This window comes from Castor canadensis, chromosome 6 (assembly GCF_047511655.1).
Source record: "Castor canadensis chromosome 6, mCasCan1.hap1v2, whole genome shotgun sequence".
NCBI lineage: Eukaryota > Metazoa > Chordata > Mammalia > Rodentia > Castoridae > Castor > Castor canadensis.
The window spans coordinates 76954003-76981389 of record NC_133391.1 but is presented as its reverse complement, the minus strand read 5'-3'; the positions used below and the strand labels follow the sequence as shown (position 1 = coordinate 76981389).

The window sequence follows — 27387 nt, the reverse complement described above, 5'->3', positions numbered from 1 at the left end:
CAAACACGTAATAACAATAATAGTAGCCGAGTGCTGGTGGCTCATGCCTGTAATCCTAGCTACTCATGAGGTAAAGATCTGGAGGGGATCGCAGTTGGAAGCCAACCCAAAGCAAATAGTACTCAAGACCCTATCTCGAAAAAGACCCATCACAAAAAAGGGCTGGTGGAGTGGCTCAAGTGACAGAGTGCTTGCCTAGCAAAGCTTAGCAATCTTGAGACCCAGAACCACCAAAATGTAAAAAATAAAATAATAATGGTAGTAGAAGTAGTGAATGGAAATATAATGAAGGGGTGAACTTGTTCAAAAGCACACTGTCCAAACGTATGGCATTATGACAATGAAATCCTCTTGTATTATTAATTTATGCTAATTCTAAAATAAAATAAGTAATAAAAGCAAGATCGCTGGGAACACGGCTCAAGTGGTAGGGTGCTGGGAAGCTTAAGGCCTTGAGCTTGATGCCCGGTACTGTAAATAGTACTAATAATTAAATGTCTCCTCCAGCACCTGTGCTGACTTGAGTGCTGAGCTAGGCCAGAAGGGAACGTCATCGAAACAAACGTGAAATATTTCTTGAGAGCTGATGCATTGTCATGTCCTGGGTGGAGCACTTGCTGTATGTACATCCTGCTCCCAAGGACAGTATAAGTCAGGCACTGTTGGTGTGGCATTTTACTGACAGGGTGGTTTGACAGCTCACTGCAGGTCCGGGTAAGCAACTTGAACGCAGCCCAGGGGTACCTTCTTCCTGCTTCACCCAGCCCCTGAGGCTTTTTTTCTTTTTTTTTCCTACCCCGTGTCTCCCCACTCACAATACAGACTAGGCACAGGGCCTGGGCTGAGGTGCTCATGGGGTAGGTTTACTTTGCCTCCTCCTTCTGTACAGTCAGTGTAAGAACGCAGCCTGGGGTAAGCACCAGGAGGCTCCCCTGAGGCTTTTCTAGGGTACGGTCAGTGGCTAGCTTGGGGTCATGGGTGAGTCAGGCCCAGCTGGGTATCAACAGTCCAAGTTCCGGCAGTCCATCCTGTCCTTGGCCTGAGAAAGGACACGGTGTAGGGGACAACTGTGGGTTGGGACAATAGTGCCGCGTCACTGGTGACGAGAGCCCATGTTCCCCTCCTCCCAGCCACCACCTGAAGCCTGTGACAGCTACTGTCCTTGTTGTCATTTACCACCCTCCCGGATCCATTGAAAACAGCTGGGATTGTGTCTCATGAACCAAAACATGCTTCCTTCCTTCTCTGGAGCTTCCTCTGGGCTACTTGAGAACGTAGCCAGTTGCTGTGTCTCAAATACCCAGGATGCCCCCTGTGGTTCCAGAGAAAGGGAGAACCCTGCTTCTGTGAGCTCCTATTAGGTGGGCTCAGAGGAAACAGCCCCGTGACCTCTTCCTTCTATTTTGAGGAGAAGAGGAAGGTGGCCATGCTGCCAACCAGTGAGTCAGTGGTCCAGGGACTGGACACTGTCCAGGTGGAGACTTTAGGAGGTAGTATTCGATTTGAAGCATCGCCCCAGGCTACTGCAATCAGAAGCCTTGAGGAATTTAGGGAGCCCACAGAGACCACTAAGGGAGGGTGTTCACTTGTGGGGCCTGATGAAGTCAACAGTGGCTGAGTTCCACCAAGGACGGCTCTGCAGCTCTTAGGCAGTGTGCGGCAGACCTATGAAGTGTGGCTGTGGAAAGGCCCTCTAGTCTGATCGATGAGTGCACGTGTGTGCGTAGGTTCACAGCTGTTGGTGACTTCTGGAAATACACAGGAGAAACTGCTCACTGGTTACTTCCAGACAGTAGAAATGGAGGTTTGGGTGGGGAGTAGGACTTTTGCTCTTTGTTTTACACTGTATTGTACTTTCATGTTACTGTTTTTTCTAATAATGAGCATTTGCTGCCTTTGTGATACAGTGATAATGATAAAGTGGAGAAAGAAAGGCTTCAGAAGCTTCACAAACCAAAGGCACCAAGACACTCAGTATGGTACCCAGGAGTGCTGAGGGCAGCGACAAGGACAAAGAGGGCCTGAGATGACCATGAATAGTGGATCTCATCCCTGGCCACTGCTTGCAGAGGTCTGCTTTAGCCAGCCACGGGTGGACACAGAGGCAGGGACTGGCAGGAAATCACTATTTGCAAGGCAGACTCAGTGACAGAAAGAATAAAACAAAGTGAAGACCAAAGGTCAACTCCAAGAACAGGGATTGGAGTGTCTGTTCTCATAATAGCTGACATATAGTGAGTACTTAACTTTGTATCACAGCAATGTGCAAAGCGCCTTACCCAGTATGACCTCATTTAATTGTCACAACCACCCAGTGTGGCTGCACTATTATCATCCCAATTTGCAGATGAGAACACTGAGGCTCAGAAGTTTTCAACCGCTTGTCCAAATAGAAACAGTTAATAATTGATAGGGCAGGGATTTATTTAACCCAAATATCTTTAAGGTGGTGTGCTCTCTCTCTCTTTTGTTGGAACTCAGGGCTTCAAGCTTGCAAAGCAGGCACTTGCAAAGTAGGCAGTCTACTGCTTGAGCCGCATCTCCAGTTCCTTTTTGCTCTAGTTAATTTTGGAGATGGGGTCTTGCAAACTATTTATCTAGGTTGGCTTCTATCTGTGTTAGTCCTGATCTCAGCCTCCCAAGTAGCTAGGATTACAGACATAAGCCTCTGGTGCCCGGCTAAGGCAGCTCTCTTATCATTTGGTGTGTACTACTATGTGTGGAACTCTAAGGTGCCTTTAGGTGCGAGAACAGGACATCCTTACATCTTTCCCATCAGGGAGCACACAGGTAGGTGAGGGAGGACCACATTAACTTCCATAGACTGGTTAGGGTCTTGGTTAATACATCCATCATGGTTTAATTGTGCTGCAAATTAAAAATTGTACTGTTTGGATTTAAAAGTTGGGGAGATTGGCAAATCTTGATGTTATCAACGAAGGTAGCTTCCAGGTCTGGCAGGATGAAAGAGGTGAGGACATTCCAGACAAGAGGATGCACAGGGTACACGTGAGATCTGCTCTGGTCATTGAAGCATCTTGCCTCATGTATATGCAGTGAGCTGGTGTGTACACAGAGGGAAACAGACAACATAAGAACTAAAATCTGGAGGCTGAAAACTGGCAGAGGAGGAATAATTTAACGTGAAAGAAAATTAGGAGCCTTAGAAGGTGTTTTGGGCAGTGAACAGAAAACATGAAAGTGGTGCTTCAAAGAGATTAATGTGACAAGAGATCAGGTGACTTAGAGTGAAGAAGGGAGCATGAGTGATGGAGGTCTCAGTGGGGGACCAGCAAGAGGGGTGCAAGGGGAGCATCCATGTGAACTTTGCTGCAGTGGGTGAGGAGGCACAGACTTGGTGACTGAAAGGTGATCCACTGTGAAGGAGAGGCTCAAGGTCAGGTCATTCCAGGCCTCCAAGTCCAGGTGTCCAAAGAAGAATGCTCACACGTGGGAGAGGAACTGGGAGATGATTCTGTTTGGCTGTTAGAGTTGGGACAGGGAGGGAACAGATAATGAATTGGGTTTTCATTTTAAACTTCTCTTCTTTTCAAATGGTGGACAGTGCAGGGACTTTTTCTTTGTTAGTTTTCTTGGTAGTATAACTCATAATTTGGTTGGACCAGTTTACTCACGTTCTTTCTTTCTTTCTTTTGTGGTGCAGTGGATGGAACCCAGGGCCTTGAGTGCATGCAGACAAGCACCTTGCCACTGAGTTACACCTGCATCCTATTCAACTTTTTTTTTTGTGGTACAGGCCTACACCTGGAGCCACACCACCAGCCCTTCTTTTTTGTAACGGGTTTTTTGAGAACTATTTACTCAGGGCTCCTTTAGAACTGCGATCCTCCTGATCTCTGCCTCCTGAATAGCTACAATTACAGGCTGGAGCCACCCATGGCCTGGCCCATTCAACTTTTTATTAAGCTGTCTGGGTGCTGGGAACACAGCAGGGAGCAGAGCAGAATCCCTGTGCTCCGAGAAGACAGACACTGAACAAAAAATTACGAGTTCTTTCTATGCTCCTAATACAAAGGTAGCATTTTTTCTCCTCCCCAAAATCTAAAGGAAGTATGCACTAACTGGTAAGGGTATTTGTGGAACACTTTATTGTGGATTGTATCCTTTCTTTTTTTTTTATCTGAGACAGGCTATCACTATACAGTCTAGGCTGGCCTTAACTCAAAATCCTCATTCCTTAGCTTCTAAGTGCTGGGATTACAGGTGTGAACCACCACACCTGGCACTAGATCATATCTTTTAATTAAAAAACATCAAGCTGGGTGCTGGTGGCTCACACCTGTAATCCTAACTACTCAGGAGGCAGAGCTCAGGAGGATCATGGTTCAAAGCCAGCCCTGGACAAACAGTTCTTGAGACCCTATCTCAAAAAAACCCATCACAAAAAAAGGGCTGATGGAGTGGCTTAAAGTGTAGGCTCGGATTCAAACCCCAGTACCAAAAACCAAACACCTCACTACAATTCATTCATTCACTCTTTTTTTCTACAAATATTTTGAATGGCACTATGGCTATAAGTTCCTAACCCTCATGCTTGCTCAAAATCTAGCAGAAGTCATAGAAAAGTAATTAAGTAGTGATACACAGTGTAGTAAATGTATTGAGTACTAGGTGTCGTGAGGGCTCCTAGGAAGTACATCTACTACCTAGGCAGGGAATTTCCCGATGACCACAGTTACCTGGTTATTCTTCCAGGTGTCAGCCACGCAGAGGTGGGGCGAGGATGGGGGGTCTATGTTCCATGCAGAAAGAACTTCTATTTCAACACCTAGTAACTGGAGAGGCTTATGCCTGTTGGGAAGTAGAGGTGGTGGAGTCAGGAAATTATTTGCAATTTAAAATGTATATCTAGTGAACTGATCAGTCAAAACGTGAAGTAGTCCAGATGCGGAGGAACTCATGCATATTGTCGTAGATACTTGAGAGACTGGGATACTATTGCCCAATGTGGGCAACGTTGTGAGGCAACACCCCAGCTCAGGGGAAAAAAAGTGATTAAGGAAAAAAAGTAAAGACATTTTCAGATATGTACGGTCAGAAAAATTTACCTCCTGCGTATCTCTTTCCAGGAATCCAGTGGATGTCTTGCGCCAAGAAATCCAGAGAGTATATCAAGACAGTAGACGACTTGAGAATAAAAGCATGAGCTCAGGTAGGCAGGGCTGGGCAGAAAGGATTGTATTGCCATGCTGAGGAGTTTGGGCTTCATTTTAGTTATTTGTTTATTTAGTTATTGTGTATTTATTTTTACAATGCTGGGATCAAACCCAGGAGCTCGTACAAGACAAGTGCTCTGTCACTGAGCTACAATCTTAGCGTTAATATCAAAACTTCTCTAGAATGCTGTAAAGCATTCCCTCCCTCCTGTTTTGACTCCTTGGGGCCCTTCGAGCAACATTGTGACTGACTTCATGAATCAATAGTTTTAATCTTTTTTGTGGGCCTGAAGTTTGAACTCGGGGCTTTTTTGTGCTTGCAAAACAGTGCTCTACTTCTTGAGCCACGCCTCTGGTCCATTTTGCTCTGGTTATTTTAAAGACGAGGTCTCACAAACTATTTGTCCCAGCTGGCCTCAAACCCTGATCCTCCCAAATAGCTAGGATTACAGGTGTTGAAAGCCAACTGCACCCAGCAATTTTAATCTTTGTTTTTCTTCATACTTTCATTCATTTGAAAAGCGTTCTGCTGCTTTATTAAAACTCTGAAAGCAACTTTACTAAAAAAGTGAATGATATATATAACTTCAGGTGCTCCTGGGTTTAGGATGGGGTTACACCCTGATAAAGCCACTGTAAGTCAGAAATTTATTACATCTGACTGTGGAGCATCAGAGCTCAGCAACACAGTCCACTGCAGCTACTGGTGGTTTCCTTTGGTGATGGCTGGCCTGACAGAAGCTGCAGGTACTGTTGGCAATAATGGCGCCGATAGGTTTCAGTTCTTACTGCACCCTTAAGCTCCTGTTTTCCAGGGTCACGGTCCTGCCTCCCAGAGTCACAGTCTTGCCTCAAGTCTAGCTTGAATCCTCCTTCTGCCCCAACCTCCAATCAGCATGAACCTTAAGATCCTAACTAATCAGATCATGCTGAGTCCCACTGAGGGGTATTTAAGCCCCTGCCTCTCTCTCTCTCTCTCTCTCTCTCTCTCTCTCTCTCTCTTCCTCTCCCTCCCCCCTCCCCCTTCCCCCCTGCCCCCCTCCTCCTCTCCTCTCTCTCTCTCTCTCTCTCTGTCTCCCCAAATTATGCTTTCTACTGGATATGAAGTGCCTTTGTACCTCCTTACAGTTGGAGAATCTTAAGTCACCTATCTGGAGCTTTGTGCAATTTGGCAGGGCCAGGGGAGAACCTGGGTGAAGAGATTATGGACAGACCTATGTAGGTGGCCATGGCCTATGGAAACTCCTAGAGTGATACTTTACACAGTGGGGTGGAGAGGGAATAAGGCTCTGGGGAAGATTTTCAGAAAACTGCCTGTCATTCTTCCTTCAACAGCAAAGGTGGTCTTGGAAAAACACTTCTACCAGGACAGCCTGGCTCACCACTTAGGCGCTGGGGCCGCCTTCCCAGGGCCTGCCAGCAAGTGAAGGGGTGGGGGAATGCAGTATGGCCAAGCTTTTCTGCCAGACGTTGTCACAGCTGGAACGAGGCAGTGTGTGTGTGTATGCATGTGTGTGTGTGCGCGCTCAGCTGACTTGGAGAAATTTATGAGCATGTTAGATTTTAGCAGTTCATGGTTGAAGCTAGAGCAAGACACCAGGTGGTTCTTGAAATCTGAAGCCACACAAGACCTTTTATTTATGGTTTCAAAGCTAGACACTTTCTTTCCAAAAATCTGCATTTCAAGCAAAATGATAAAAGATTGGCACACAAATCCGGCTGCATGTTCTGATGTTTACTGGTCATAAAAACAGGGCGTTCTCTATTTTCCCCATCAGCAAGGAGAAATCCTTCCTTCCTTGGCCCTCTCCGACCTACCCTGGCCCGCCCCCTAAGCTGTTTTAAATAGTGCTGCTCTAGTCTGTTGGCTGGTGACCTGGAAAATTCCTTTTGCTTTGTTATGCTGTTAATGGCCCATCAGTTTAAACTTCCTATCCCCCAAAAGTTTCTTACTTTCTTTTTCCTAACTAGACTGGAGAAGGAGGAAGCAGAAGTTAAAAAAAGGTTGCTATTTAAAGGGTTTGGGGAAGATTCAAAGGTGGCCAGGACCTGGATGGGAGAAAGGGAGGAATTTCATCTGTCTCAGTCTGTCTGTCTAGCACACAGGCATGTAAGTCCAAACTTATATGAAGGTGATTCATTTGCTTACTTTATTTTATGGTGCCAGGGATCGAACCCAGGGCTTCAGGCATACTAAGCAAAGTACTCTAAGCACTGAGTTACACTCTAGTCCAAAGGTGATCATTTTTTGAATGAAGCAGTGGCTCAACCAGTAGGACTTTGGCAAATGCAGGTCTTCTGGAAGACCTGTCCTCTAACCCTGGAGACCAAGCTTCAGTTGTATAAACTAATGAGTGTGTGAACACTGATGAGCTACTTTACTACAAGGATTATCTTTAAATAACTAACACGTGAGTATTGACAACACATTAAATAAAATGGAGATTAATACAGAGAAAATAAAATCGTACCATGAACACTCATCCCTTTGCATGTTCTGTCTCCAGGCATCTGTGCAGTGGTCACTGTTGACAGTTTAAAAAGGTTGGAGGGGTGTGGCTCAAGCATTAGCGTGTGCAAGGTCCTTAGTACAAACCTCAGTACTGCCAAACAAACAAAAAAAACCAGTTTGGAGCCTGCTTTTCCAGGTGTTTTGTTGTTGTGTTTTTTTTTTTTTTGGTGGGACTGGGGTTTGAACTCAGGGCTTTGTGTTGGCAAAGCAGGCATTCTACCCCTTGAGCCACACCTCCTGTCTCTTTTCTTGTGGTTATTTTGGGGAGTGGTCTCAAAAAGTGTTTGCACAGGCTGGCCTTGAACTGCAATCCTCCTGAATCGACCAAGAGGATCATCAGGGAGAAACTTAAAAGGCTGTTATTCTTTCTTTTTTTTTGGGGGGGAGGCTATTATAGGCGTTTGAACTCAGGTCCTTGTGCTTGCTAGGCAGGGGCTTTACCACTTGAGTAGCTAGGATTATAGGCATGAGCCTCTGTTCAGGTTCTTCTCCTTTTTAACAGCAACACAGTATTCCACAGTACTGTGGAATCTTCCTTTTCTTCTAATGTCTGCTTTAGCAATTCTTTTCCTCCTCTCAGGACCTTGCCTGTGCCCATGCTTACCCATGCTCTCCTCCAGGTCCTGCCTCAGAGACATGCACAAATGGGAAGGTGGTCAAAAGGTGAAAAGGGCAGAGAAGAGTGTCCTATCTTCTTGCCCTGCCAAATGGTTCCTCCATCTGGCTAAGGCAAAACCGCAGGAATTACGGGAATCATCACTGAAACGACCAAGAAGATCAGCAAGGAGAGACTTAAAAGGCTGTTATTTTTACTTTTCTTTCTTTTTTTGGGGGCAGTACCAGGTTTGAACTCAGGGCCTTGTACTTGCTAGGCAGGGGTTTTACCACTTGAGGCACATCCCCAGCTACTAAAGGCTATTTTTTGAGAGACGTTCTCTGACATTTGGGCCCCCCTCCCAACCTGGGTGAGGGTGGGAGGGTTAGTTCATTGCCTCTGTCCAAGATGTAAGAACCGACCAGGCTTATAGCACCCTGTGATTCTTCTTTGGTAGTTACTGTGTGTTCAGCAAACCCATCAGGTAGAAATGTGCTACTCCTCACTGGAAAGGCACTCCAGCTGACAGGCTACAGGCAAGACCACTTATTAGTGGTATGCTCTTGACATAAGTCCACATCCTGTCTGTACCTGTTTCCTCATCTGCAAAATGGGAACAATCATACCTATCTTCCTTGGCAGAGTTTTCCTTTGTAACTTAAGATGACCCATTTGTGCTGCCTATAGGGCACTGTATGTTAGGTGCTAAGCAGTGATGCGTGAGGTGCCTTTAAGCTCAAACTTTCTTTGCTCCACAGGAAATTTATCCTGGAGCCTCACCAGAATGCTAGTGCCTTGCCCTGGTTACCAGGGATTCTGGTTTCCCGGTGGGTTAGAGGGGTCCATGCTCTGTTTCAGTTTTTTCCCCCTCTGAGGTGCTAGGGATCAAACCCATGTGAGGCCCGTGCTCTACCTCTGAGCCGTATCACCAGCCCATGGGGCCAGTGTTTTTGAACTACACCCTGGGAATTACAGTTTGCACCCAGATTGAGAATTACTGAATTTTCTTGTGCTCCAATGTTCCAGATAGAAGCTGTGAGGCCTGGAGAGAAGAGATCTGCCCAGGTCACAAAGCCAGACCAGAAGGGACCCCGTTTCAGGTTGGATGGGCACCTCTTCAAGAGTTCTCCCTATAGAGCGCGGCAGTGCTAGACTATGAGGCACTTGTGACAGAGGATCTATGGATGTGAAATATTCCTGTTCATTTATTCATTCAGTTTTGAAAATCTAAGCCTCTTGGGGGCAGGGACTGTGTCTGTCTTGTTCCTGCTGTACCTGGGCCCAGAGTGGTAACCAGCACTTAGTAAAAAATACTCAAATGACTGAACAAAATCCCAGGAGGGCAGTTGAGTATTTCTTTTTTATTTTTCTGGTCCTAACCATCTGATTCTCATTACTTTTAAAGCTCGGCGAGTCTCTGCCTTGGCGTTTTATAAACCTCGTGTGCGTACGTCGACATTTTAACAATAAATCCGCAGAGTTTGAGGGCTGGAAAATTCGAGGCGAGGGGATTGGAAGAGAGGATGAAAACTACCTGGAGGTCCGAGGTCCGAGGCCTGAGGCCCGGGATGCGCTGCCCCGGAGTTGGGGGGAGGAGTAAGAAACGGGAACCTTCCTGCGGGCGTCCCTCGGCGGGAGATGGCCCCGGGCTGCGACATCCATCAGAGGGGTGGGCGGCTGCCGCCTCCCGTCCCGAGGGGACACTGCAGGGGAGGGGGACGCGATCCGGGTAGTGGCCTTGGGGCGGTAGCTCCCGCAATCGGGTCGCTCGCCCGCAGAGGTGGCACCTTGGGGAAGCTGTATTTATGTCTATGCATACGTTTGAGAGAGAGAGAGAGAGAGAGAGAGAGAGAGAGAGAGAGAGAGAGAGAGAGAGAGAGGGAGGGAGGGAGGGAGGGAGGAAGAGAGAGAGTGTGTGTATTTTTTTTTCTGAGGGGGGGAGGGGCCGGTGCGTGTCTCTTTAAGAGCCGAGCGCTGCCCCCGCCTTGCAGGCGCCCGGAGCCTCACAAAAGAACAGGATGTTGTTGATTTGTCACCAAACCACAGAGAGGAAATGATTGTAAATTTCCTTTAAACATCCCCACCGCGCTCCGGCCGCCCCCGCTTCCGCCTCCGCCGCCCCCGCCTGGCCCGGCGCAGCGGGGCCTCGGCTCCCGCGGGGCGCCCGCTCTGGCTCCTCCGGCCTCCGCGCCCCCAGCCCCGCGCCCCGCGGCTCTGTCCCGATCAGTTCTGCTGCAGCCGTAGCCGTACACGGTCCTCGGCTCCTTGGGTGACCCGATCCCGCGCGCCGCTGCTCCTGCCCCACGCGCTCCACCCCGCCGTCCCCCACGACCTCCTGCACGGGCAGCGATAGATTAGGGTCGGGGGGGGGGGAACTGAGGCCTGGGGAGGTCCCTTGAGTAGGCGGAGGTCACCAGCTCTTGGAAGCCCCTTCCCCAGAGTTTATGCACCTCCTAGTGAGCTATACTGTGGAAACAGCCTCGAAATCCGCTCTTCCGAGGTGGCAGCTGCGTCAGGCCAAGTTCTTTCATAAGGAACATCCCTCTTCCAGCGCTCCTCCTCCTCCTCCTGGAGCTGTTTTGGGTCTCCTTTCCACCTGTGCCTCTCTGCACCCGTACCTCCTCCCCCCTACCCCCACAGTCATTTCTTAAGATTTCTGGAAGAAGATCGTGCCCAAGGCAGGTGGTGCAGTCTGCTCTGTGTCTCTGCTGTACCGTGCTCTTGTGGAACAGTTAGTGCTTATTTCTGCATTAGCGTCACTGGGCCAATAGAATATTACAAGCAGCAGCTGATGTCCCAGGCACTGTGCTGAGTCCAGTTGGCTGATTTAATCCTTGCAGTAACCCCAAGAGGTAGGTGTTGCCATTGTCTCTTGAGGTTCAGAGAGGTAGAGGAACTGGACCAGATCGCCCAGCCTAAGTGGAAGACACAGGGCTCCTTTAGTCACCATGTTTTGTTTACTGGTTACTGGTTGTAGCCCTCTTTAATACTTTAAATTTGATTGGAGGAACAAGTGATGGAAGAGAGCAGAGGATGTTTTTGTTGGGTCTGTTGTCTCCTCAGCCAGACTCCTCAATCAGAAACTTGGGTGGCTGATGCACTCTGGGGTAACCTGTCCTTTTCTGGTCATATAAACCCCATCTGGGGTTTTGAGGGGCTTGAGGCCTGGTGTACAGCCTGCACTTTTCCCACATTACTTGACTTTCCAAGTTACTTGACTTTTTTTCTTTTGGTGGTGGTGCTGCTGCTGGAGGTTGAACCCAGGACTACTACCTAGGTTCCTAGGCAAGTGCTCTACCTCTGAGCCATGCCCCCAGCTCTCCACTCTACTTGGATAGAAAAATAGGTCCCTTTAAAAACTTCTCGGTGCTGGATTTCTAAGGCTGAAGAGCTCCCATCCTTTGCAAGACCCTCTTCACATTTCCAGCTCTAGGGGGCAATGGTTAAGAGCTGGTGAGGTGGATGGGGAGGGGGTGACTTTGGGTTTTAGTGGTGTCATATGTAACAGTTAATGTTAATTGCTGTGTGCCGTGCACTGTACCAAATGCTGTTCGTGTGTTTCTTCACTTGACCCTAAGAGATGAGAAGTTGGTACCCAGCAAGGTTGTTGTATGCCTAGGAATGGTGGAGCTGGTCTAAGATTTGCACTCGCAGGATCCCCTGGGTCTGCAAGAAAAGTTATCCAGAAATGGGACTGCATGCAGTTGCTCGCCTTCAACCAGTGCAGAAAGCCAAGGGTTCTTGCTGTCTGTGGATTTTGAGAGAGCAATGTGACAATGGCCTTTGGCGCCTTTGTGCTGCAGCTGTCTGCACTTCTTCAGCTCAGAGCACATTTGTTGCTGGATTTCCAGAGTGGGCTTCAGTGTCTCCACCTGTCCTATTTGATTTTATAGAATGCCAGTCCCTGGGGTACCCAAGTCTAGAACATTTGTGTGCTTGTTCCATTCCTAAGATGTGGCGCACAGGGTTGCAGCCTGCTGCTGTGAGGTTGCTCTGAGGCACTGAGGAACTGGCTTAATGCAAAACCAAGCCACCCAGAGTTAGGGTCCCCAGTCTCCACTACTCACTTCTGAAGACCAGAGGTCATTCAACATTTCCTGGTCTCAATTTCCTGATCTGTGATGAACTTTGGGCTCTGATGGCCATTCCACCCATTTTATTCCTGGACAAATGGCTTCTGTATATTCATTCAGTTACTGTTTACTAAACATCCAATACATGCCAAGTACCATTTCTAGGTGTTAGAGATATAGCAGTCAACAAAAAACAAGCTGGCCTTCTTGGAGTTGACCCCCAAATTAAAGAGATACCTATTTACTATATATGTAAATATGCATATATGTTTGTGTATGTGTGTAAAATGGCAGATCGTGCTTTGGGTTATGGACAGAAATGAAGAATGTCTTTAAGGTGTGACCTTTTGATTTAGGAAGGTAGGGAAAGCAGGAGCCACACAGCTTTCAGCTTGCCTCAGGCAATTGGGATGACAAAGATAAAAGGCTGGAGACAGGAGTGTGTTGCATAGCACCTATTTTGTCAGGCACAGTGCTAAGTGGTTTATATATTTAACTTTGTTACCACTGTATCTTATTTGAAGTAGGAGAGGTTAAGTGATCTGCCCAAGGCCACACAGCTAGTAGGTATTCTGATGCCACTCTAAAACACCAAGCTGCTTCCCACGATGGATTCTCCTTTTCGAGCTGGAACTGGTGTTAATTCATGACCTGGTTATTTGGATTTCTTGAGGGTTAAGCATCCACAGTGGTCTTGGTGACTCCTGGCACCAGAGCTGCAGAGTTGATGAGCTCAGGGTGCAAAGGTCCTCCTTGTGAGTGGGGGAAGGGAATGCGTTTGATGCTGGAAAAACCCATGTTGTGTTTATGGCAGAAGGGGAGAGAAACGCCTTCAGATTAGTGTAAACAAGAGAAATGGGAGAACTGGATAGCCTGAATCCCCCCACCCCCCTCCTTCGTTTTAATTTCCCCATGATAGGCCCAACACAGCGTGCTGTATTATACAGCGATAATTAAAACACTTGGATTAATGAACTGAGATTTATCGGGCAAACAGGAGCCAGAGGAGAAACCGACAGTCATCTCTTTTATTTGCAGGCAGATATCCAAATTGCCACTTGCTTGCATTTTCTTCCTGACACTGTCACTTACTCTGCTTAATTAGACCCCTCCCCCCTCATTTCCTAGCTTGCTCAGTCTGCTGTTCAGCTGTCCTGGGAAACGTGTGAGTCAGAAGCACAGGAGGGTACCTTCCTCAAGCCACCCATCTGCCTGTCCATTTCATCAGAGCCATGCAGAGCTGGAACATGGGGCTGAACCCAAGGGCAAGATGTGTCAGACCTTTTCCACCAAGTGCCTGTTTGCTGTGGGGAAGAGAGAGCAGAGTGAATTCCCCAAGTAGCAGCAGCCTGCCCCAAAGCATCTTCCAAAACTAAGTGCTGTAACACTGTACACTGTTCAGAGGCTCATTCTTAATTCTGGCATTGAGGGGTAGAAGAACTGACAAACTGAAAAAAAAAAGTGTTAGAATGTACAAGGAACAGTCAGAAATGCCCGATAAGCATTTTGGGCCAGACTGATTTGTTTTGGCGGAAATATTTATCAAGTATCTACTACATGTCATACGTTGTTTTAGACATTGAGGGGGTGATCAAGCATCAAAAATTGTGGATTTACCTTCTGCTTGGGCAAGGGAGGGTATGTATCAAGTGCCTTGCTAAAGAGAACAGGAACTCTGCAAGAAAAGTGGGGAAGGTGGTCAGGGAATGTTGGAGCCTGTAATTTTCAAAATTAAGTAAAGACAGTCTAATGTGGTCCAGACTGGCATCTGCCCTTGAATTTGACTTTGACACCTACTAAGCTGTGTGACCTTTAGGTTTTGGTAATCATCTGGTCTGAACATTATTTTTCTCATAAAGGAATAAAATGCAAAGAATGTATGTAAAGTACACACCTAATCAGTGCTTCGTGGATGCTGGCTGTTACTGATATTAACTGTTCATAATGGGGTGATGGGGAGTGGAAGGAGGTGTGACTGACTCCAGTTGGAAACGGTTAACGTTCCTGCTGCATTCCGTTTCCCCAGTATTCCTGCTCTGACCATACACCAAGAAGACAGCCAGAATTCCAACTGGACTGGATTTAGATGCTGGTTTGGTATTTGGGACTTAGAAGAAAATTGTCACTACTTTATATTTGATTTTCAAAAATATTTTCTACATGCTTCGTATTCAACCTGATCGTCTACAGCAAGCCCGGTGGGAGGCCGGGGCTGCCCGCTTGACAAATGGGAAAACAGGCACCGGATGTGAGTGCCTGGCCAAGGTCACCTCCAGTCTCCAGAGGAGGTCTCCTGCTGGCTGGCCGGGCGATGAGTCACGCTGCTCCGGGGTGAAATCACAAAGGAAGGGAGGCTTGGATGGATTGCAGGCAGCAAGGGAAGTTTCCTGTTCTGCAGAAATCGCATAAACAGAACCTCCTCCACCTGCGGGCCTCACTCTCCCCAGGTCACATGCTCCCTCCCCTGAGGAAGGGGCTTGCTTTGGGGTAAGGAGGGGGCTCAGGAGAGCCTGCGGAGCACCGAGGAGAAGCAGTAAACGGAAGGGAGAAGGGTAGAGAGGGTGGGATTGAGAGCTTGGGCTCTGAGGCCAAATATACCTGTTGTGGCTTTGTGGTCATTTATCAGCTTGGGCTCTCTGAACCTCAGTTTCCTCATCTTCAAATGGGATAATCCATAACAGTGCCAAAGTGACTGGGTTGTTGCGAGAACGAAATAAGATGACATGTGTCGTGAGTTTAGCATGGCTCCTGGTGCACAGGAAGCCCTTAATTATGTTGCTGTTACTTTCGGAGCGGAAAAGGGGCTGAACTGGGTAAAGGATCAGGAGATGAGTGGGCTTTCGGTCATGTGCAGTCTTCCTGACCCTAATCACTCAGATGAGGCCTTGATGAAGTTATGTCCACCTGAGGCTTCTGGAGTTAGCCTCAGGGGAGATGTGATCTTGGACTCCAGGAGTTTATGCTCTGGCCTACAGAACAGGGCTGGACAAGCGTCCGACATCTCGTTCTGCCTGGCTCTCCCTGGCATCGTGGTTCAGTGGGCATGATGGGTCTGGGAGGGACCCCTCAGTTCCCCTCTCCCCCCACCTCTCTGGTTGGGACTTCTTATCCCTCCTGTCTCTGTTGCCTCCACAAAATGAAAATGATTGTGCCTGTCTTCACTGATAACTGTGGCACCAACTATTAAAACTGCACTTCCTTCCTTCCTTTCTTCTTTCCTTCCCTCCTTCTCTCCCTCTTTTCCTCCCTCCCTCCCTTCCTTCCCTCACTTTCCCAATACTATGGTTTGAACTTAGGGCTTCAAGCTTGATAGGCAAGTGCTCTACAACGTGAGCCATGTCCCCACAATTTTTAAGCAACTGAGGCCAATAGGAAAAGGAGACCAGGAACTAGAGAAAAGGTTAGATTAAAAAGAATTAACCTAGAAGATAACACCCACGCACAGGAAATCAATGTGAGTCAATGCCCTGTATAGCTATCCTTATCTCAACCAGCAAAACCCCTTGTTCCTTCCTATTATTGCTTATACTCTCTCTACAACAAAATTAGAGATAAGGGCAAAATAGTTTCTGCTGGGTATTGAGGGGGGGAGCGGGAGGGGGTGGAGTGGGTGGTAAGGGAGGGGGGGAGAAATAAACCAAGTCTTGTATGCACATATGAATAATAAAAGAAAAATGAAAAAAAAAAAAAAAAAGAACAGAATTACTCTGTAAAAAAAAAAAATAATAAAATTTTCAGCTAGGATCTTGAGCTTTTACTGGATTGACTTTGGACCTCGATCCTCCTATATCTGCCTCTGGAGTAGCTGGGATTATAGACATGCACCACTGTGCCCAGAGGACATCCTTGTGGTTTCCTGAAGGGCATCTAATAGTTTTGGTACCCAGGCACAAAAACTGTAAACACGTCAAAGTGTGATGCAAAACGTTAATTACTGTGTGTTTGAATTTTGAATCTGCTTTTCATTTTCCAATCTGGCTTGATCACCACTGCCTGCTTCAGTTTTATGTGCAAGATATCGTTGAGAAAACAGGTGTCACAGCAGAGTTGTGGGCACTTGGGATAGGGATGCCATGGGGATTCTGTTTTTCTGGTCTCTGTATAAATTGCCCCAAGAGCAGATCTGAAACCTATTAGAGCAGCACTCCCTAGCCTGAGTGACAGGCAGGGCTGTGAGTTAGGGAAACTTCTTTAGTTGTGTCTTCTATCCCAAAGTTCTTCCACCTCCTCCCCTATCGCCACCCCCACAGGGGAGGAAACCCAAGGCCTGCTGCATACTAGGCAAGTACTTGACCACTGAGGTGCACCTCCGGCCCTGTAACACTCCAACCCATAATCTTACTATCTCTAAAACGAACCCTGCCTTTTGCTTGGCATCCATTTTCATCTTTCTCCCTGCATATGTGCACACAAAGTGAATGCACTCTCTGTGGACCTGGATTGTGCTAAATCTTCAATGTATCTTTCACTGAATCTTTGCAGTGACTCTGGAAGGAAGGAATTACCCCATGACGATGAGGAAACTGAGACTGAGAGGTCATGTGATCATGGTTAGCAGAGCTGAAATTCAAACCCAGGTTTGATTCCATCCACAGACTGCCAGCTTTGTAGTCCATAGGATTTTGTGTCTGTCTGTCTGTTGTTTGAGACAGGGTCTCACTGTGTAGCCCAGGCTGGCCCCGATCTTATGTTTCTCCTGCCTTAACTTCTCAAGCGGTGAAGTGGGAAGAGAGAGAGAGAGGCATATCATATATATATATTTGTTCACTCAGCATTATACTACAGATATTTTCCAGTGTTCCCAATTATTGTTACAATTGGAGCACAGGATTCCTGGGGTCGTAATCCATGCAACCATTTTCTCTTTTGGGGCATTGGTTCTGTTTGCACTTCTTACTATTAAGGACAAATTTGTGTTTAAAGCTTCTCATCTCCCCCTGCTCATCCCACATTAGGTGACTTTTCAGCCTACGTTTTTGGTTTCCCTTTAGGGAGAGGCAGAAATATAGCAGAGCAGGTAGTTTAGGGGTTCAGAGCTTGCAGTCAGGCCTTGCAGTCAGACAAAACTCACTTTGCAAATTAGCTTTCTGCACTGAGACCATAGCTCAGAGTTGGAGGGTTTGCCCAGCATGCCCGAGGCCCTAGGTTTTAATTCCCAGCTTGCTGGGGTGGGGGTGATGGGGACACACAATGATGGACAGACACAACTCTGTACCTCCTAGCAATGTGACCTTAAAGTATATTACTTAAGCAAGTTGTTTTAATCTGTCTTTACCTCAGTTTCCCTTTCTGTAAAATGAGGATGATGCCATCTCACAGGGTAAATTGTGAGGATTATATGAGGTGATCTGTGAAACACTTAGGTATTTTAGGTTCATATCAGGTGACAGGGTGGAACCCTTGCTTAGAGGCCTTAGGGTCCATCCCCAGCACCAAAACAAGCAGTACATGTTAGGCTACTCAGAAGTTGAGACCTGATCTACTGATGTGTTAATTTGGCCTGTATGGTGCTAAGTTTTTAATAATTCAACCTTAAAAAATTAGCAGCTTTACTTAAAAAACACACATTTCTGATTTCTGGGCTCTCTTGAAATCTGGGAATGTCTGGCAGCATTGGACCTCTGTCCCCCATGGTTGGACAGGTTGGAGCTGAGCAGCAGGTACCTGAAACTCTGGGTCTTTGGTTGAGGCTGGGTTACCCTGGAGCAGATGCTGAAACAGCAGAATGAAAAGGGAAGAAGCAAACCAACTTGCCATTTCAGGCAAAGTCTCTTGGAGAGTCTCTGGGGCCTGAGCCTGCAAAGGGAAGCCCGGGGTTGTATTGGCTGGAGACAAGGTCATTGTTTCTGTCTGTTGAGCTGGTAGTGGTCATAAAGGGAAACAGGTAGGTGAAGTTCTGGCTTTGGAAGCAGCACAGTGGAGTTCAGAGGAGCTCAGGTGTCAGAGGAATCTGTTACACACACCTCCTTTGCTCATTTTTACAATAGGTGTGTGAGTTTGCAACCTCTGCTCTGTATAGTCACTAAAACTGGGATGGCAGGAGTAGCAGCAGCTCTCTGCTTGGGCAAGGATTGTAGGGAAGAAGCACTTCCCTTGAGGCAGATAGAAGTGTTTTTTCATCCCCATTTCACAGATAGGAAAACTGAGTCTGCTGGCGGTCAAAAGACCTGGCAAAGATTGGCTCTCAGGAGGCAAGGTGAAGCCCAGTGTTGGCATTCTGACCCCATCCTTCTTTATTACCCTCAGGTTTGTTTCACTCCCTCCGGTTTCCTCTCCTCCAGACCCCTTTTCTCCTGCAGGTAGAGATAGAAATCCTCCCTAAGCAAACCTTGCCCACAAATACAGATTAAACACAGGTGTTGCAGTGGGGTTAGCCCTCGGCAGGAGTCCTTTCTAAAGAAGACAGTGTCTTCACAGGGAAAAACAGACCTGTTTCCTACAAACTTCTCAGCAGTTGCTTTGGCCAGTTGGCCCTGAATGGAGATGGTGACCACCCACAGTGACTCCTTAAATCCTCAAGATTTGAAGAGGCTGCTCAGCCTTTCCCCAGGGAGTGCAGGGCTGTGAGGGACCTGTCTGTGGGTGCATTGGTCCGCATTGTTCTTTCATAGTAAAAAACATGTGAGTCCCTCAAAAGGGCAGTTGCAGAAAGCATCCGGATCTTAGAATGACAAGACAGTTTTAAAAGAAAAAAAGCAAAAAACCTGTCAGCTCTACCGCTTATCAATATAAATGAAGGTTAAGATTCATTTATGTGAATAGATCATTTTAGGGAGGGGGGAGTTGTTAAAAATTCATATGTCTTTGCTAATGGAACCACTTCCACATTTGCAATGAAAAATAAAAAAGGAGGTTTTCTAAAACCTTTTCTGGAACAAGCAGAAAAGGAGGGAGTCTCTGAGATACAAATTTGTGATATTATCTTTGTCTATCTGCAACATTCTTTAGACTTTCAAATAGTCTGTTGTGGACCTTACATTACTACTTTTTTTTTTTAAGGTAACATCTTTTAATTTATGCCTTTTCTAGCCTATATTTCAGGGTTTCCCTGAAACCCTCTACACCCTTTCCCCTTTGAAATCAGGGTCCCTGTGTTCTTTTCCCTAGGAACATACGGTGACAACAGCTGCTCCTAGAGTTTTGTGAAACCTAAGTCTTAGAGGTGTGGTTATTTTTCTGCCAACAGTGATGACCAAACTCCAAAAGTTTCCCTGATGGGAACTTAGAAGCAGAGACAGATTTGAATCCTAGTCTAGTGACCCATGACACATACTGTTTTGCACCCCCCAATTCTGTCTTCACTCAGCCCCTTCCCTGGAGTAAAGCACCTTGAGGAGGTGCACCTTGAAGATCCAAATGTCTCTTCTTCAAGGCACTTGCAATCTAGCATGAGGGTGGAGAGCCATCCTTTATTATACAGAAATAGCTATTAGTCTTAATCCTTACTTTACAAATAGGGAAAAAGAATCAAAGAGTCAGGTGACTTGTTCAAGGTCACTTAGCTGTGATGTGACATGACTTTCATTAAGTGGTTGTTGCCAGAAGCTCTGAGCACTCTGAGACACTTGTGTGGACCACCTTGTTCCTATGTTCTCAATGGACAGGTGAAGGTCAAGGCTGCCTTTCAAGGTTACTCAGAGGTAGAGATAGCAAGGCCTCCAAAAGTCTGTGCTCTGTGCTCCTGAAACTGAGTGCAAATTCTTTTTTTTTTTGCGGTACTGGGACTTGAACTCAAGGCCTACACCTTGAGCCGCTCCACCAACTCTTTTTTTGTGAAGGGCTTGTTCAAGATAGGGACTCGTGAACTTTTGCCTGGGCTGGCTTTGAACCATGATCCACCTGATCCCTTCTGTGACTAGGATTACAGGTGTGAGCCACTGCCACCCAGCTAAATCATGTTTTTTTGGGCAGTACTGGGGCTTGAACCCAGGGGTTCATGCTTGCTAGGCAAGTGCTGAGCACAGATTCTGTTAATCTCTAACAAATTCCATAGAGTCCTGAGTCATAACATTTTGTGGCCCCCCCCCTTCCTCCCTCCTTCCTTCCTTTTTTGGTGGTACTGGGATTTGAACTCAGAGCTTCATAATTGCAAGTAAGGTGTGATATCTACTACTTGAGCCACACCTCCAGCCCTAGACTTTGCTTTGTAAGCTACTTAGGAGAGCTCTAGAGACGCCAAGGATATTTCTCCAAAGATTGCCCAGGAAGCCAGGAGCCTCTGAGGGATGCTGAGTTGAGCTGTGCTGTATGAAAATAACTGCTTTAGACTGTGTAAGGAAAGCCAGGCAGGGAACAGAAGGAAGGAGGGGATGGGGTGCCAGGAGATGCCCTTTCCCCTTGGGGAGCAGTGAGCCCTGAGGGGCCAGGTCTTTCAGGCCCCACCAGCTGGGAATTTTATGAACTCTCTCCACCTGTGAGCTCAGCTCGGCTTGGAAGTGGGGTCAGGATGACACTGTCTCCTTGCAAAGTGCTTGGGAGGACCCATTAGAGACAGGGAAGTTGTGGACACAAACAGCAGATGCTTCATTTTTGTTCCTTCCCAGCCTCTTCCCCCTTTGCCTACTTTTTCTCTTAACTTCTAGTTGGTCTATAAACCCTATAAGACTGTCACATCCTCAGTAACAGCTGGTCCCTGTCCACCACTCCAGACTCCCTGGTATCTGACCTGCTACACATGAAGCTCATTGGAGATACACACACTAAAGGGAAAAACGTGCTGGGATGCCCACGTGACATCCAGCAGGAGTGTTCTAGTAAAGCCATTCTGTGTTTGCATTTTAGAGCCATCCACCTGGGTGTTACTCCTGCCTCTGCTGCATTAGTGTGACCTAGGGGATGATATTTAAGCTCTCTGTATGTTTCCATATTTGCAAAACAGGGATGAGAGTATTCAATGTTATGTACACACACACACACACACACACACACACACACACGTGTATATAAGTTCTGGGGACACTTATCCAAAACAAATGCAAAATTCAGCTGGACAGGACTTCAGACATCAGGTCCCACCTTTTTATTTGTGTAATTAATTACTTTGATTTAATTAATTGATGAAAGCAATGACTAATTGCAGTAGCTTTATAGAGCACTTACCATGTGCCAGGCATTGTGCCAAGTAATTTTTCTACATTAATTTGTTTGAAATTCTGAAGGTACAGAAGGAGTGTATCTCCATTTTACCCTGAATTAGTCACAGGTCTCCAGAGAAACAGAACAAATAGAACATACATAAATATAGAAAGAGATTTATTTGGAGGGACTGGCTGAGAAGTCCCAGTTTGCTGTCTACAAGGTAGAAAACCAGAAAAGCAGTTGGTTTAGTTCTCTTCTAAGCCCAAAGACCAGGGAATCAAAGGAACCATGTTGTAAGCCCCAATCCAAGTCTGAAGGCCAAGAATCAAAAGTGAAGATGGCTGAGGACTGGAGATGATGGCTGTCCCAGCTCAGGAAGAGATGGTGAACTTGCCTTTTCTCTGTCTTTTTGTTCCATTTGGTCCCTCAGCAGATTAGATGATGCCAGCTTACAATGGTGAGAGCCTCTTCTTTATTTAGTCTACTGATCGAAGTGCTAATATCATCCAGAAAGACATCCTAGCTACACTCAGAAATAATGTTTTTTGTGGTACTAGAGCTTGAACTCAGGGCCTTCACCTTGAGCCACACCACCAGCCCAATTTTTTGCAATGGGGTTTTTCAAGATAGGGTCTCATGAACTATTTGCCCTGGCTGGCTTTGAACTGCGATCCTCCTGATCTCTGCCTCCTGAGTAGCTAGGATTACAGGCATGAACCACCGGTGCCTGGCTAGAAATAATGTTTTACCAGCTACCTGGGTATCCCTTAGCCCAGTGAAGTTGACACAAAATCATCAACACACTCTTCTTCCTCCACAGCAGCAGCCTATGTCACCAACACTCTGTGTATCTTCTTCAAATGTCCTATGTGCTGATAGACCCCAATGCACAGGGGACCTGGTTGGCTATTGTTAATACCCCTCCTTAAGAGTGGGGTCTTTTGAGGAAGCAGCAGAGGCCACTTGGGAGTGGCATGACTGTGCTGGTGTGTTAGTTCTCCCCATCATCCATGGCCCTAAAAACAGTGTCTCCCTTACTGGGTAGGTCCTGGTCTAATTGCCTATTGTCCTGTCTTTGGTTTCTAGTACACATAGCCCTCACTCAGCCCATGTCACGGCAGAGAAAAGGAATCCAAGGCACAGTGAGCTAAATACTTTGATTTCAGGCATATTGGAGGCTGCCTGTAGTCAGACCCAAGAGCCAAAAGTGGTGCTTTGGGCCTTGTTTCCTTCCTGCTGGCGAGAAGGGGGGAGCTTAACCCATTTATGAGTTCCTGAAATAATCACCTAAGTTATTCCCACCGTTAGGGATGTAAGCCAGGTTACCTGGGAATCATCCCTGGAGTTGGCTCTGATCCATGGAATCCACTCTTCGGAGACTCCCTGCCTCTTCTCCTCCCCAGTCAGTGAGCCTGAAAAACACGTTAGGAAGATGAGGCTTTGGTCTGTGCAGCTTAGCAGGGACAGTCCTGGGAATGACTGGCATTCCTGCTAGAGGCTCCCACCCTTCACAGCACCCCTCCATTTCAAGGATACCAGGAGCAAAATGAGAAGTCACCTTGGAGAAGACTCAGAACCGTGGAGAGGGAGCCAGAGTGTCCACCTTCATCAGCGATCATCTTGTTACTACATGACCCAGGGACCCAGGTGTCTGGGCCATTGTGCCTTGCACAATAGGCAACAAAACTCTAGCCTGGCCCCCCAAACTGAGCGTACCTCTGTCCTTCTTCGGCTCTGTCTGGTGCAGATTTCCAGTGGAGACCTGCACTGCCTTCCACCTTGGGGTGGGCCTGGGCCTGGGATGCCTTTCCTTTCTGTGGGGCCTCTGGGACAGCTCCCCTGTCGTGCAACAGCACAAGTGGGATGATGTGACCTCTGTTTTCAGCCCGATTTTCCCTCGAGCCCTGGGATAATATTTATATACAGATACGGGCTCTGCTCTCTAACCAGGAAAACACCAGCTGCTATTGAAAATCTTTCTGCATGTGATAGAAAGCAGAATCACCCAGGCCTCACGCAAGCCTCCTAGAGCTTCTCTGGAGGGTGTTAGGAAACAGCGAGTGTGTTTTATTTATCTTTTTCAAAGTCATCCCAGAGCTGTGTCCAGGCAACTGAAGGCCCGTCAAAGACCTGAAAGCCTAATTCTATTTAGGAGAGACAAAGGGATTAGGTGTCCCTGGGACTTTTAACAAATGCATTGTTGGTGGTTTTGATTTAGGTTTCATTTAGGAAAGGCAAGTGCAGGAAGGAGGATGCCAAAGAGCCAGCTGCCAATGTTGTGCAGGTGCCTGGAGACAAGCGCGCATAAGCTGTTGGCAGGGATGTGAATTAGTGCAGCCTTTTGGAGGGAAATTTGGCAACATCCCTCATAACAAATGAACCTGACCTTTGAGGCAGTACTTCCAGGCTGTGGAAACTGTCCTATGGTGATAGCTGTACATGTATACAAGGACCTATGTGCAAAAATGCTCGGGGCAACAAAAGGTAAAAAGTCATCTCTGAGACGTAACAGTAGGAGACTGGCTCTGTAGGTGATGGTTTACACTGGCTACTACACAGCCAGCAAAGCAAAGAACCAGGCAGATAACAATGGTCAATGCACCCATAGGACTTACAATGTACCCAGAGTCCAAGTATTCTATGTATTTAGAACGCTTGCATAGTTACAATATTAACTCAGTCTTCTCGATAATCCCTTTGCTATTGTTGTGAGAAATTTTTTTAGGTGGGGAAAGAGATGTTAAGTAACTTGTCTAAGGTCACGTTGTCACTGAGTCGGGGAACCAGGGTTAGTAGGCACCACACAGCACTCTACAGTTTACCTTTGACTTACTATGAAGTGAAGAATTCAGATAGAGAAATAGGATATGATCCTATTTATGTAAAATGAAATTGTGTTTGTACATATGTGCATACAAATATGACACGTTTGTTTGTGAAAGTAAGAGTCTTGAAGCTGGGTGCCGGTGGCTCACGCGTATAATCCTAGCTACTCAGGAGGCAGAGATCAGGAGGATCATGGTTCAAAGCCAGCCTGGTTAAATAGTTCAAGAGATCCTCTCTTGAAAAAACCCATCACAAAAAAGGGCTGGTGGAGTGCCTTAAGGTGAAGGCCCTGAGTTCAAGCCCCAGTACTGTAAAAAAAAAAAAAAAAAAATGTTTTTGTGAAGGGTTTTTCGAGATAGGGTCTCACGGAACTATTTGCCCATGCTGTCTTCAAACAATGATCCTCCCAGTCTCTGCCTCCTGAGTAGCTAGGATTAACAGAAATGAGCCACCCCAGCGCCCAGTGGAAATGCTTTTTAAAAATGTTACATGCTTTGGCCCAAGCAAGATCTACTGAATCAGAATGTTTGGAGATGAGCCTGAAAAATTTGTGTTTTAACCCATCCCAGCAGCCTTCCCACTGTGATCCCATGGCCCCTTCAGGGCTGAGAGTCACTGTCAACCAGGTCTCCTGGCTTTTCATTTTTTTACTGCCTCCAATGATACTGTGTGTGCTTTACTCTAAAAACCATTCGGTGTTCAAGGACTGGGAAAGGGAGTGAAATCTGAGCATTTTTGCTACAACTTTTCACACGTGGTGCCCCTGTCTTCCTCCATTGGGAAGGAGCTCACTGAGGAAGGGGGCCAGTCCCCAGTGGGCCGAGGTCTTCCTTACCTTCACGCCTCCTGCCCTGGAAGTCCTAGGAGTGGAGACCAAGGAGGCAGCCTTCCTGTCTCCTGGCTCCCTTGGAGGAGCAGCCAGGAGGCCCTGGGATGGGGAGTGAGCCCAGATTCTGGCTCGGGGTCCTCCTGCTGCTGCTTTTGTTGATGTGATACTTTTCCACGGACATTTTGTTTCCCTTGGACACTGTGGGCCTGGGTTTTCTGTGAGTGTGTGATGCAGTGACCGTTTGCCAGGTCTTTCGGTCACTTCAATGGGGCCACCAGGGTATAGCCCCCTCCACTGTCCCTTCCTCCTGCCTCCCCCTCTGTCTCAGCAACAGCCCTGCTTCTGCCCCCCTGAGGTGCTCTTTCCCAACACAGATCTGGCCATGTCTCCTAAGGTTTGGGTAGTGACTTAACAACTATAGAAAAGGAGCAGTGGGAAATGGGGCCAGAACAGCAGGGAGCCAGGCTGTGGAGAGTTTGGAATCCGAGGGAAGGGAGCACATTCTAAGTCATCCTGTCCTGACTGTATTGTTTTCTATATTAAAAGGTAATGCAACACATGAAGTGTTATAAGTCTATATAAACTTTGACATGAGAAAAAAAACCCAAACATTCAAGGTGGGCACTGTGGTGCTTCGCAGCTACTCAGGAGGCTGAGGGAGGAGGATTGCTTGAGCCTGGGAGTTCAAGGCCAGCATGGGTAACAAAGCAAGAACCCATCTCAAAACAAACAAACAAACAAAAAAAAAAACCTAAAAAATATTATAGACAACCTGGAAAACAGGAGAAAGTACAGGGAAACAGTTGCCAAAATAAAGCTGAAAATAAAGCTGCTGTCGAGGTGTGGAGATGGAACCAGGATGAAGCCCTGCCTAGGTCAGGCACAGCTGAGTCCGAATGGCCTCTTTCCCCGTGGTAGCTGGGGTGACCATTGGGCAACTTCTCTTCTTGGAACTTCAGGAATTTTTTTTCTTTTTGCAGTCTTAGGGTCTCATGCACTCTCGGCAAATGTGCTACCACTCAGTGGCAACCTAGCAGCAAGATATTTAATTTATTTATTTTACTTCCAGTGTTGAGGATGGAACCTGTGGCCTTTTTAACACAGCCACATCACCAGAAGTGCTGCTAAGCAGATTATTCTTATCAAATCTCCCTCTTTTTACGGGAAACCTAATTGAAAGAAACCAGTTGACTTCCAAGATTCACCACTTTCCTCCTCTCTGGTTTTCACCCAGCACCAGAATCCCATCTCCACACAGCTGGGCCACCTTTCCAAAGCACATGCCCATCCTGAAACCATGGGAAGGGAAGGAGGCTACAGCAACGTGGTGATGTGGGACTTCCCTCCTGAGGTGGTACTTGCAGTGCTAAAACCGTGACACTCCCTGGCAAACCTGGAAGGTCAGTCTCCCTAGCATGGTGACTAAATGACAGAAAAGTTCACTTTTCCAAGGGAAAGAGAACAACACTCCGGAGCATTTGAGAAGGGTTTGCTTTTCCTTTAATTGTTTGGCAAATCCACTTGGAAGCTCATCTCACCTGCAATTTCAGGGGATGCATTAGCTGCCAGAAATCAGACCCTCCTTGGGTGGGGGGTGGGGCAAGGAGTTAATTTAAGTGCTTTCCAGAAAGCAGGAGGAGAACAGTTCACTATCTCCCAGATTCTCAGGGTGTGAATCACTGAGCTGGCTTTGGGCAAGGATCTGCTGGAGTCAGCTCTTCCAATCCCGGCCAGTTTCCTGCTCCTAAGAAGCCTTCTTTCAAGGTTCCCACCTGTTCCCACCTGCCCCAGGTACTTTCCTGTCCTCTGGGTCTCTGTTTATATATTCCAAGATGGGGTGGGGAGACCACACTTACACTGTCAGTAGCCAGGACTTCTTCTTCTAGTTCTTTCAAAGCATTTTAAAATCGGGTTAGTTTTTTTTTTTTTTTTTGCAGTACTGGGGCTTGAACTTGGGGTTTTCACCTTGAGCCACTCCACTCCACCAACCCTATTTTTGTGAAGGGTTTTTCGAGATAGGGTCTCTCGGAACTATTTCTGCAGGCTGGCTTTGAACTGCGATTCTCCTGATCGCTGCCTCCTGAGTAGCTAGGATTACAGGTGTGAGCCACCAGCACCCAGCTCGGATTATCTTTTCTACAAACACTGAAGGTTTGCTGTTCTCCAGAGTCTTAAAGGCTGAAGAAGAGCCTTCCTCTGTTTACTTTTCCTTGGGCTGTTTCTGCAACCAGCTACCCCTCCCCCAGGCTTCCAGGCAGGCCTGACTTCCTCAGTCTCCAACCCACAGAGGCTTTCTG

The 27387-nt window shown here is 47.1% G+C and overlaps 1 long non-coding RNA gene and 1 other non-coding gene across 10 annotated transcripts in view; one reads left to right on the top strand and one right to left on the bottom strand.

Moving 5' to 3' along the window:
- The window catches only part of LOC141424136 (uncharacterized), a 179684-nt gene that overhangs the window by 13132 nt on the left and 139165 nt on the right, over window positions 1-27387 (top strand). For all 9 annotated transcript variants that reach the window (XR_012449031.1, XR_012449027.1, XR_012449029.1 and 6 more), the window contains exon 3: window positions 5091-5173. This is a non-coding gene — a long non-coding RNA (uncharacterized lncRNA). The remainder of the gene's footprint in view (window positions 1-5090; window positions 5174-27387) is intronic.
- Window positions 798-929, bottom strand: LOC141424516 (small nucleolar RNA SNORA51). The gene has a single exon (XR_012449426.1). It is a non-coding gene; the product is annotated as a small nucleolar RNA SNORA51 (small nucleolar RNA).